At 44.7% G+C, this 9,581-nt stretch overlaps 2 non-coding genes across 2 annotated transcripts; both read left to right on the top strand.

Annotated features, from left to right (window-relative positions):
• Positions 1 to 2,740: 2,740 nt before the first annotated feature.
• trnai-uau (transfer RNA isoleucine (anticodon UAU)) lies at positions 2,741 to 2,835 on the top strand. Its single transcript has 2 exons — positions 2,741 to 2,778; positions 2,800 to 2,835. It is a non-coding gene; the product is annotated as a tRNA-Ile (tRNA).
• A 4,588-nt stretch (positions 2,836 to 7,423) lies between these two features.
• Positions 7,424 to 7,513, top strand: trnar-ucg (transfer RNA arginine (anticodon UCG)). Its single transcript is given in 2 exon segments — positions 7,424 to 7,460; positions 7,478 to 7,513. It is a non-coding gene; the product is annotated as a tRNA-Arg (tRNA).
• The last annotated feature ends 2,068 nt before the right edge of the window (positions 7,514 to 9,581 follow it).

Raw genomic sequence — 9,581 nt, 5'->3', positions numbered from 1 at the left:
TCCAGTCAACAGTAAAGAGTTGGAGCCGGATCCAGAACAGATAAATCAGAACCAACCGCCGCGGAGCAGCCAGAGTGTGGGAGCAGCAGCAGCCAGAGCGGTTTCTGAACCAGCCACTGATGCAGGAATGAATCGAGTCCCATTCCGAGCTGTGTCTGCCAGCCGCCTGCCGGGCCGCTTCACACTGAAGGGGACCAATTCAGGCCTAACTCCCACACACAGATTTCAGACAGGAAGGTAGTCTCCCGTGTTGGCTCCTGTGATCAGGCTGGTGAAGTGTTTAGAGTTACGATCGCTTCTGTAGACGGGGGTTCACTAACGGAGTTATTTCTGTGCATTCGGTTGAAGGTCCCTTTTCCTGCCAAGTGAGATTTGCCCCTTCCAGAAAATCAAACCGTCCTCCATCCACGTTTTGACGTCCATTGGTTCATCGTAAAACCGAGCTTTAAACAAACAACATTAATTACAAAAACTCACGGCGGGCCATTCAATATAAGCGGAGAGAAGAGATAAGCGTAATTTAGGCTTGGAAACAGCAAAGGAAGTGGCAGAACTGGGGAAAAGTGACCTTGCTAACTGACACTGCTACCTTCAAAATCTACTCAATAACTACTTCTTCGCCCATTTCATCACTAACCTCCTCTTCCTTTCGTCAGTCTGAGGCTGTGATGGACTCGGGGAACAAACAGGTCCCCTCGGCCATTTGGCCCTTTGGTCCCCGCACAAGCACAGGCTTTCCAATAAACCCGGATGTACCAATGCGCTCCTCCCTCCAGCAGGATGTGATCAATAAATAAAAGGGTTGAACGTCTGTGTGAAAGTCCATTATCTGATGTCTGTGAGAATGTGCACTGTTAATGAATGCAGGGAAATCTTCAGCACATTTCTTAACATCTCCCGCTCTCTCGCAAAGAATCACAAGCTGACAGATTTATTCAGGCGCAGCCCGTAGATGGAGATTGAAATGGGAGAATCTCCAATGACAGATGAGCATTTGGTTCAAATGCCAGACGAGCGCCCTCTGTGTCACTATTTTAGTCCATAATCACCAGTTGGTTTCTCACATCGTTTCAGCGTTGAGGATGGCAGAATTGATTTATATTGAGAGCATGTTTGAGAACCAAAAGACAGAATGCAAAGGGTTTGTCGACACAACATACGGGCAAAGCAGAAAATGTCTCAGGATGGTGTGTAGACTGAATCTGAATGTGAATTGTTCCGAATTCAGGCAATCTCATGGGTTCACAATGCAAAAAGTTTCTGTAATGGCCGGGAATCGAATGCAACTAACTTGCAAAATTAGCGAGATTTTTCCTGCTTAACCACCAATGCCTGAACGGCAACAAATTACATATGTCGCTTTGGACACCTGTCTGAAAGAATTTACAGTTTGCCAGATCGCCTGTGATAACCGTACGAATTCTAATGTACACTCGTACAGCAATGGCTGAATGGTTAAGCCGTGGGACTTGTAATCTAATGGGGTTTTCCTAGGAATTTTCGCATTTTCCTTCCATCGCAGCTGTTTGAGTTCAAACTAAATGATCAATTTTCCAACTCGAGGAGAGATACTCGGCGACATGGACAATTTGGATTGGGCGCCCGATGGTCTCTTGCAAGATTTGAAAATACATGAAGGAATTATTCCCAGCTCCAACTTATATTCTGCTAATTCACACAAGTTGACATTTACACTCTTTTTTCCTGTACTTTAATCTCTCTATCTCTCCCTGTTTCAGTCTCTTGACTCTTTGTATTTTCCCCTGATGGACTTCTCAGGCTGCCTTGAACGGCCAAGTTTGATCGAACCTGCAAAACCAACAGAGAAGGGTAAAGAAAGAAAGACTGAGACGGTAGGAAAAGCAAAGGTGCAACAAAGCTGATGAATTCGGAGCTAATGTCTCCACACGTATCGCTCTTCGCCCTCACAGTGAAAAAATAGCATTTTTATTATACTTATGGTACAGTGTACAACCTGCGGATGGCGAGACAGATGACAATGTCGCTTTAGAGCAATAAATTCTGCAAAGTTTTACTTTATAATGTAAGTGGTACATTCAAAACGAATGTGATAAAGAGAGCCTGATATTGGTGACTTGAAATAGTCAGTGCTCAACTTGACATTGCTGTACATCGGAATAGAAAACGCGATTGGATGGTCAGAAGTGGTCTGCAAGGCTGGGTGGTCGGCTGTGGGTGGTTGCGAATTGTGCACTGGCTGCACGGCCCTATTCGTGGCGGTTGGTATGTCGAGGGGAATAATTCTCACTGCAGGCGGTTTTGCTGATTATATATGCGACAGGTCGCAAGTTCAAATCCCAATCGAGCAGTGTTATTTCTCCACTTTTGGTGAAAATTCACTCATTTGTTTCTCACATCGTTTCAGCGATGCAGAAGGCAGGATTGACTTAATTCTAGACCTGTTTCAGCTCCAGAGGATAGAATGCCGAGGTTTCGTCACCGCAACACAAATGGAGAAAGGAACATGTCTCAAGATGTTGTGCAGATTGAAGCTGGATATGAATTTATCCCAATTCACGCGGTGTCATGAATACCGAATGAAAATGCTCTTGCATTTGGCGGTAATCGAACCCCAGCTTCCTGTGTGGCAGGCAAGAATTTGACCACGAAAACATCAATGGCCGAACGGCAGTTGGCTGCACTTGGAAACAAACTGGAAGAACAGACTGTCTCACCGGCCGCAAATGCGGTTGTTAGCTGGGCGCTTTAAATATGTGCGGCTCCAATGGCGCAATCGGTTAGCGCGCGGTACTTATATAACAGTATTAGGCTCGAGAAATGCCGAGGTTGTGAGTTCGAGCCTCACCTGGAGCAGTTTAATCTTTTGCTTCTGAACATTTCCACCCGAGTTCAAGGGACAGCGAGAATGTTCCATGAAGCATCTCTTTCTTCGTGTTTTCATGTGGGCATTTACGGTCCTCTGGCCGGCTGTAATGCAATAGCAGGTGTCAGTTTATTTGTTAATTGGCGGGAGAGGGGGCGATTGACGACAGCATGAAATGGGAAAGGAGGCGGCACGAGATCTTTAAATCTAAAGAACCGAACACACAATTCTTCTTTTCGTGAAACAGACATTCTTCTGGTTGAAGTGTCGTGTAGGAAAATTCGGAAGGTAAATGTGTTTCCCGGAGTCACTGAGCAACGGGTGGAATTATTTCGCTTTCAGTTGTTGATCCGCTGACAGGTCGAGAGAACTTTTCCAGATCCCGTGTGGGACAAGTTTAGCTTTTGAGCCATTGGGTAAAGTGTTTTTTTTTATTGCTGCGAACGAATGACAGGACATTTGGCACAAACAAGAAGAATTGTAAACTCACGAGTTTCCTCTCCATGTTTCTTACATCAGATTCTTCTCAATATGTTACTGAGAATTTTATAAATCGGATCCTCACCCGAGGTCGACGGCCACAAGGGATAATTCAGAGACCGACCATGAATCTGAATGATGGAAACAGCTATAACCACGAGCCTGGACAGCTCAGTCGGTAGAGCATCAGACCTTTAAGTTAAAAATTGATTTGAGAGTCCAGGGTTCAAAGTCCCTGTTCATGCGAGCAATTTTAGAACAGTTGTCAAGTTCTGCCAGCCCACTGGAGCATCAACTGCGGGAGAGACGATGCCTGCGATTTGTTGACCTTTGGTGAGCATTCTCAGAAAAGGGCTTTGATCTTCTCTGATCACCATTTTTACCAGAAACATTCGGACAGTAGATGATCAGTTTGAAAGGCCACTGATTGCCCGTTCACACCACCCGTCCTTTGTTTGTACGGATATTGATTAGTGTATAAACTGCTTCAATCTGAGTCTTTTCCATAGTTATCTGGAAATGTTTGGATTGGTGCAGTTATCTGCAGCTTGTCAATTGGATGGTTAACACCGAGTTTAGTTGCGCTGATCTGATAACTTTGTTCGAATAAATTAGATACTTTTTAACCGCCACCCACTCCGTGCAGACACTTCCAGCATCATCTCCGTGGGCGGTAGAATGCGGCGACATTCAGCGCTACAAATCAATCCGTGCTGCCTCTTAGCGAAACTCGGGAACAATGTGAACCATTTCAGCCTCTCAGATGCCGATGTCGCCAATTTCATCCTGTGCAGCCAGAACCCCTGGTCATTTTACAGTCACTGAAGTTCGCTTCACTTTCCCCAATATTCATTCTAAGAGAGAACCATGAAAAATAAAGCAAAAGTGAGCGTTTCTTCATTGGTGGCGACGCAAAAGAGCTGCTTTCTTTCCTTCCACCGTTGATGATCCTGCGCGCAATGAACCTTCTGCAATCCGCTATTTTTATCACATGACCAGGAAGTGAAACAAGTTCAATGTGAAAGTTGGAGCAACAAATTGGATCGAGCGGATAGGCGGGACGGGATATTGCAAAACAAACAGCCAAGCAACGAGGAGCGGGTCAGCTGTTCCATCAGAAGATAAGAAATAAAAGCAGGAGTAGGCCTTACGGCCCCTCAAGCCTACTCCGTCATTTAATAAGATCATGGCTGATTTTCGACCTCGAATCTATTTCCCGCCCGATCCCCATATTCCAATACGACACTTCAAACAGAAGAATGCCTGTTTCACGAAAAGAAAAATTGTGTGTTCGGTTGTTTAGACTTAAAGATCTCGTTGCGCCTCCTTTCCCATTTCATGCTGTCGCCAATCGCCCACTCTCCCGCCGATTAACAACTAAAATCACAGCTGCTGTTGCAATACGTCCGGCCAGAGCACCTGAAGTTCCCACAGAAGAACACTAAGAAGGAAATGGTTCATTGAACAGACCAGCTGTACCTTGAACTCCGGTGGAAATATTCAGATGCAAAATATTTAACTGCTCGAGCTCATAACCTCAGCATTGATTGAGCCTGATCCTGTTATATAAATACCGCACGCTAACTGATTGCGCCACCGAGCATTGGTACTGTCATCAAACAGCCTCATTTTTGGCCTGTAAGATTGTATGTTCTCTCAGACAGATTTCCATGTGAACACATGAAACCAACTGCTGCTTGGACTTTGGTGTAAAATTGGTCGAGTTCTTACCTGCCACACAAGAAGTTGGGGTTCGATTACAGCCCAATGCAGGAGCATTTTCATTCTGCATTCATGACATCGCGTGAATTGGGATAAATTCATTTTCAGCCTCAATCTGGACAACATCTTGAGACATTTTCTTTTCTCCTGGTGTGTTGCATCCACAAAACCTCGGCATCGACACGGAAAGTTTGGGGGACGTTTGGAACGCTCTTCTGCAGTCGGCAGTTGATGCTAGCTCACTTGTGAATGTTAAATCTGTGATTGATAGATTTCTGTGAACTGAGGTTATTTGTGGATATGTGGCAAAGACGGTGATATGGAGTGAGGTCACAGGTCAAGCATGATCTCACTGAAAGGTGGAACAGACTTGACGGGCTAAATGTCACTTCCACTTGCGGCCTCCTGTTATGCGCCATCTTCGGATTGTGTGCCTGTGTGATGTGCCTCTCATGGTTGAATAGCTGCCAGTGTGTGTGACCTGCGAGTTATGGGTGTGCGGCTTGCAACAGTGGGAATGTGTAAGGGTGAGAGGAAGTCTCTGGTTAAAAGAGTTGAGCACTGATGGGAAGAGTTTGTTCGTATGTGGCGGATTGGAGGGTATCGTGCGTGTTGCAGGTGGTAGGAGACGTCACTTGAGAGTTGACATAACTCACCTTGACGACTCATTCTCAAAGTATTGAACTTCTTCCTGCACTGCATCCAAGTCCATGTTGCTGTTCCCCTGGCAATAAATTCGTCCCCGGCTGCCTCCCGCAGCCTTTTGGATTGATGCCGCCTCTAGCGCCCCGCATCCCCCCCCACCCCGCCCCCACCCCAAACTCTGCGGATATAGGATGTCCCTCCTTCTGTCCGCCTCTTGCAGTAAGGTCTCTCAGCATCAGCAGAGAACCTTGGTGGATGCACTCTCCAGGCCTGGTACCAACTCAGATCGGCAGATTGGTGAGGTTTGGCGTGCAGATTGGAGGATGAGGGATTCAGTTGCGTACAACTTTTATTCAATGTTTCAACATAACTCATCAGTGTGCAAACATAGGAATGGACCCTGCGTCTGTGTTTTGCGTGTGCGATGTTTGATCTCCGTTCAGATTTCATTATGGCACCTGGCACAAGGGCCACAGGAAGAAAGATTGCATTTAGATAGCGCTCTTCACCACTCAGACGTCGAAAAGCGCTTCACAGACAATGAAGCACTTTTTGAATTGTAGTCACTGCTCACATGTCGGAAACGAGGCAGCCAATTTGCGCACAGCAAGGCCCTAAAAACAGCGATGTAACAATGACCGGATAAAATATTATAGTGATGTGGCTGAAGGGATAAATATTGAATGGGCTCCAGGAAGAAGTCATCACATTAAAAGGTGAAGACAAGGTGATTGTATCAGTTCGAGTTTTGACATTTTTCATGTATTTTCTTTCTTTATTTTTTATTTTCTTCAGATTCCAACTGACCAGAAAACTGACAACTGAACTCTCAATGAATTTTCGATCAATCTGTCACTCAAAATAAACAATGTTATAAATAATGAAATAAACCGGATTGAGGCGGTTCACTTCACTTCACTGAAACGTCTAATTCCGGTTAAACCGGCGCGGCGGAGTCACAGCAGCTCATCGCTGATCTGCACCTCAACTCCATTCAGCGAAATAGAAACTGGAAATCTCATGTTTTGAGAAGAGTTTACTAATTTCCTGAAAAATGACTATCACTAAACCAGCAAAACATTCCCTGCCCTGATTAAACACACAGCAAGGGGATGTGTCGAATATATAGCAAGAAACCCGCGATTTTATTATTACACGGATAGAATCCCGTGCTCAATATTAACATTAACACTGAGCGCCAGGTCTGGATCTGACCCGTTTACCCCATGGTGCGGGAACCTGTCCGCGTTTATATTTACCAAAAAACGAAAAGCAGAAAATAATGATCTCACCCAGCAGAATTGGGGATTGTTCGTATTTTACAGGACAGGATGAGGCCGCTCGACCCGTCGGGCTTGGATAGTAAATTCTGTTCACATTCTCCGCTCGGAGTTGTTCTCCGTGTACATTTTTAATTTAATGATTTGTCTTTTCTTTTATTTTCCTTCTCTCTATTTTGCAGACTGAGTAGGAAAGAGGTTCGCTTTGGAGGAGAAACATTTCGATCAAAGATTTGAACATTGTTTATTCTGATTGGAGGTTTCTCGGAGACCCAGCTGGAGTTCAGTTCTTATTTTCCTGATTAGTCGGAAACAGTCGAGCCAACTTGCTGCAAGACAGAAAACAATAAATTAACAACATCAACAAAGTGAAAGTAAGAGAAAGATACAAGCAGAGTCTTAACCACCCCCGGCACGGGTTTAAGATCATTTGGTGAAAAACTCCAACAGCGTTCGCGTGGCCTAATGGATAAGGCGTCTGACTTCGGCATTAATTGATGATGTTATCAGAAGATTGCAGGTTCGAGTCCTGCCGCGGTCGTTTTTACATTTGTTCTAACGTGCACCACATCTGTTTTGCAACGACCGTTTCTCACAGCAACTGACCGAATGGAACGGAAATATGTAAATTCCTTTGCTTACAGAAGCTGACTCTGCATTTTCAATATTGTCGATCTGGGTGCACGGTCAGGACATAGTGTGAAAGTGACTTTATTTCAACTGTTTGGATTCAGAAATGATCGGCTGATCTATTGTGCTGTGTTCGTATGGGTCCGATTCCCATCCGCGTCGTTATTGTCTTGAACTTTTGATATGACCGACATAAGTTTTGTACAATCAAAACGGGTTTGAATGCTATTATTATCAATCCGACACCAGTGTTTTAAGTCTGTGTCTCTGGATTGTTTACATTTTGTTTAAATGGAGAGGGATAATTGGAATTATTCACCTGCCCTAATCGAATAATGGTCGAGTAGGGAGGGCAGATCGGAGAGAAGTCTTTTTGTCCTTCCTTGCTGCCCCTGGGGTTTACAGCGAATGAAAGATTAATGGGAATAACAAATGATAAGGGAGTTGGAACATAAAGGGTTAACTTTATCCATCAGGAAGAAATCTAATTTCAAAACATTTCAACAATCTTGAATCAGTCCAGTTATTAGATTTCCACCAAGTCTGTACATGTTTTTCTGTTTCGTGTCATCTGGAAACTTTGAAATTCTGCCCTGTCCATCGAAATTCATGTTGTACACTATCGATCACTGTCAGGCCTTCTTTACCAACATCGTTTTCAATGTGTGACTTGCATTATCAAGTAAGACTTTGACGAATATATTAGATGAGAAACTACATTGCCGTCTGTATGTTCACCAGTGAAAATCCGAGCTCTAATTTTATGTCCCGCCCCACCCCACCCCCACCACCAGAGGAAATAACTTCTCCGTATCTACTCTTCCGAATCGTTTCATCATTTTAAATACCTCAATCAGATCAACCTTTCAAACTGAAGGGAATACAATCCAAGTTTTTGCAACCTGTGCTTATGATTTAACCCTTTAAGACCAGGTATGATTCTGGTGAATCTGCGCTGCACCCCGTCCAAGGCCAATATATCCTTCCTGAGGGGCGGTGCCCAGAACTGAATGCAGTCCCACAGATGTAGTCTGACCAAGGCTCGATACAACTGAAGCATAACTTCCTCCTCTTTATATTCCAGTCCCCTTAAGATAAAGTCCAACATCCCTTTAGCCTTTTTGATTACCTTTTGCATTGTCCACGAGTTTTTAGTGATTTGTGTACATGGACACACAAATCCCTTTGCTCCTCCACTGTTCCTAATCTCTCGACATTTAGAACATTTTCCGATTGATTGGATCCAAAGTGAATTACCTCACACTTCCCAGCATTGAACTCAATTTAACACAGTTTTACGAGTCACTTAATCTGTCTCTGTCCCTTTGTAACTTCCTGATCCCATCCACACAGGTAACTGTGCCTCCGATCTTACTGTCATCTGCTAACTTGGATATAAAACTCTCTATTCCTTCATCCAAGTCACTGAGAAATATTGGGAGCATATTCCCGAGTGTTCACTGAAATCCGGGTCCTTAATGTTCTGAGGAATCCTAGAAATCCCACGGTGTTTCCCCACAGAGGTTTCAGTGAGCGCTGCAGTAAATCTGGCCCTCGGGACTTGATTGAAAACCCTCAGTTCTTGCTATTAAATCAAAATTGTCCTTGCATCCCGTGCTGTCGAGTTAGGGATTCGTGTTCCAAGACTCAGGAATAGGATCTGGAATAAGATCTTGCCGACGACGCTACTGGAGAAATATGAGTTCGATTTTGGTTTTTGATCCCCTCGATCAGATTGAATTTGACCCAGAAACAGGAAGCGGTTTTGGTGAAACTGATCCGAGAGTGAAGCGCGAAGGTGGTTGAAGCGATGAGCTGCTCAGTGATTGGATCCAGCCCGTGTGGCTCGGGATCCCGGTCTGGTCTCGGTCGCCAACACTGTTTTCTCCCTGATCGGTTTCCCTCTGCTTTCACCAATTGCCCCTGGGACCACCGTTTATATCTGGATTCAGCACCAGGCAGAGAGATAGAAACAACTG

Source organism: Heptranchias perlo, unplaced genomic scaffold, assembly GCF_035084215.1.
Source record: "Heptranchias perlo isolate sHepPer1 unplaced genomic scaffold, sHepPer1.hap1 HAP1_SCAFFOLD_54, whole genome shotgun sequence".
Lineage (NCBI taxonomy): Eukaryota > Metazoa > Chordata > Chondrichthyes > Hexanchiformes > Hexanchidae > Heptranchias > Heptranchias perlo.
The sequence above is the reverse complement of the archived record's forward strand: the minus strand, read 5'-3'. Positions and strand labels throughout refer to the sequence as shown.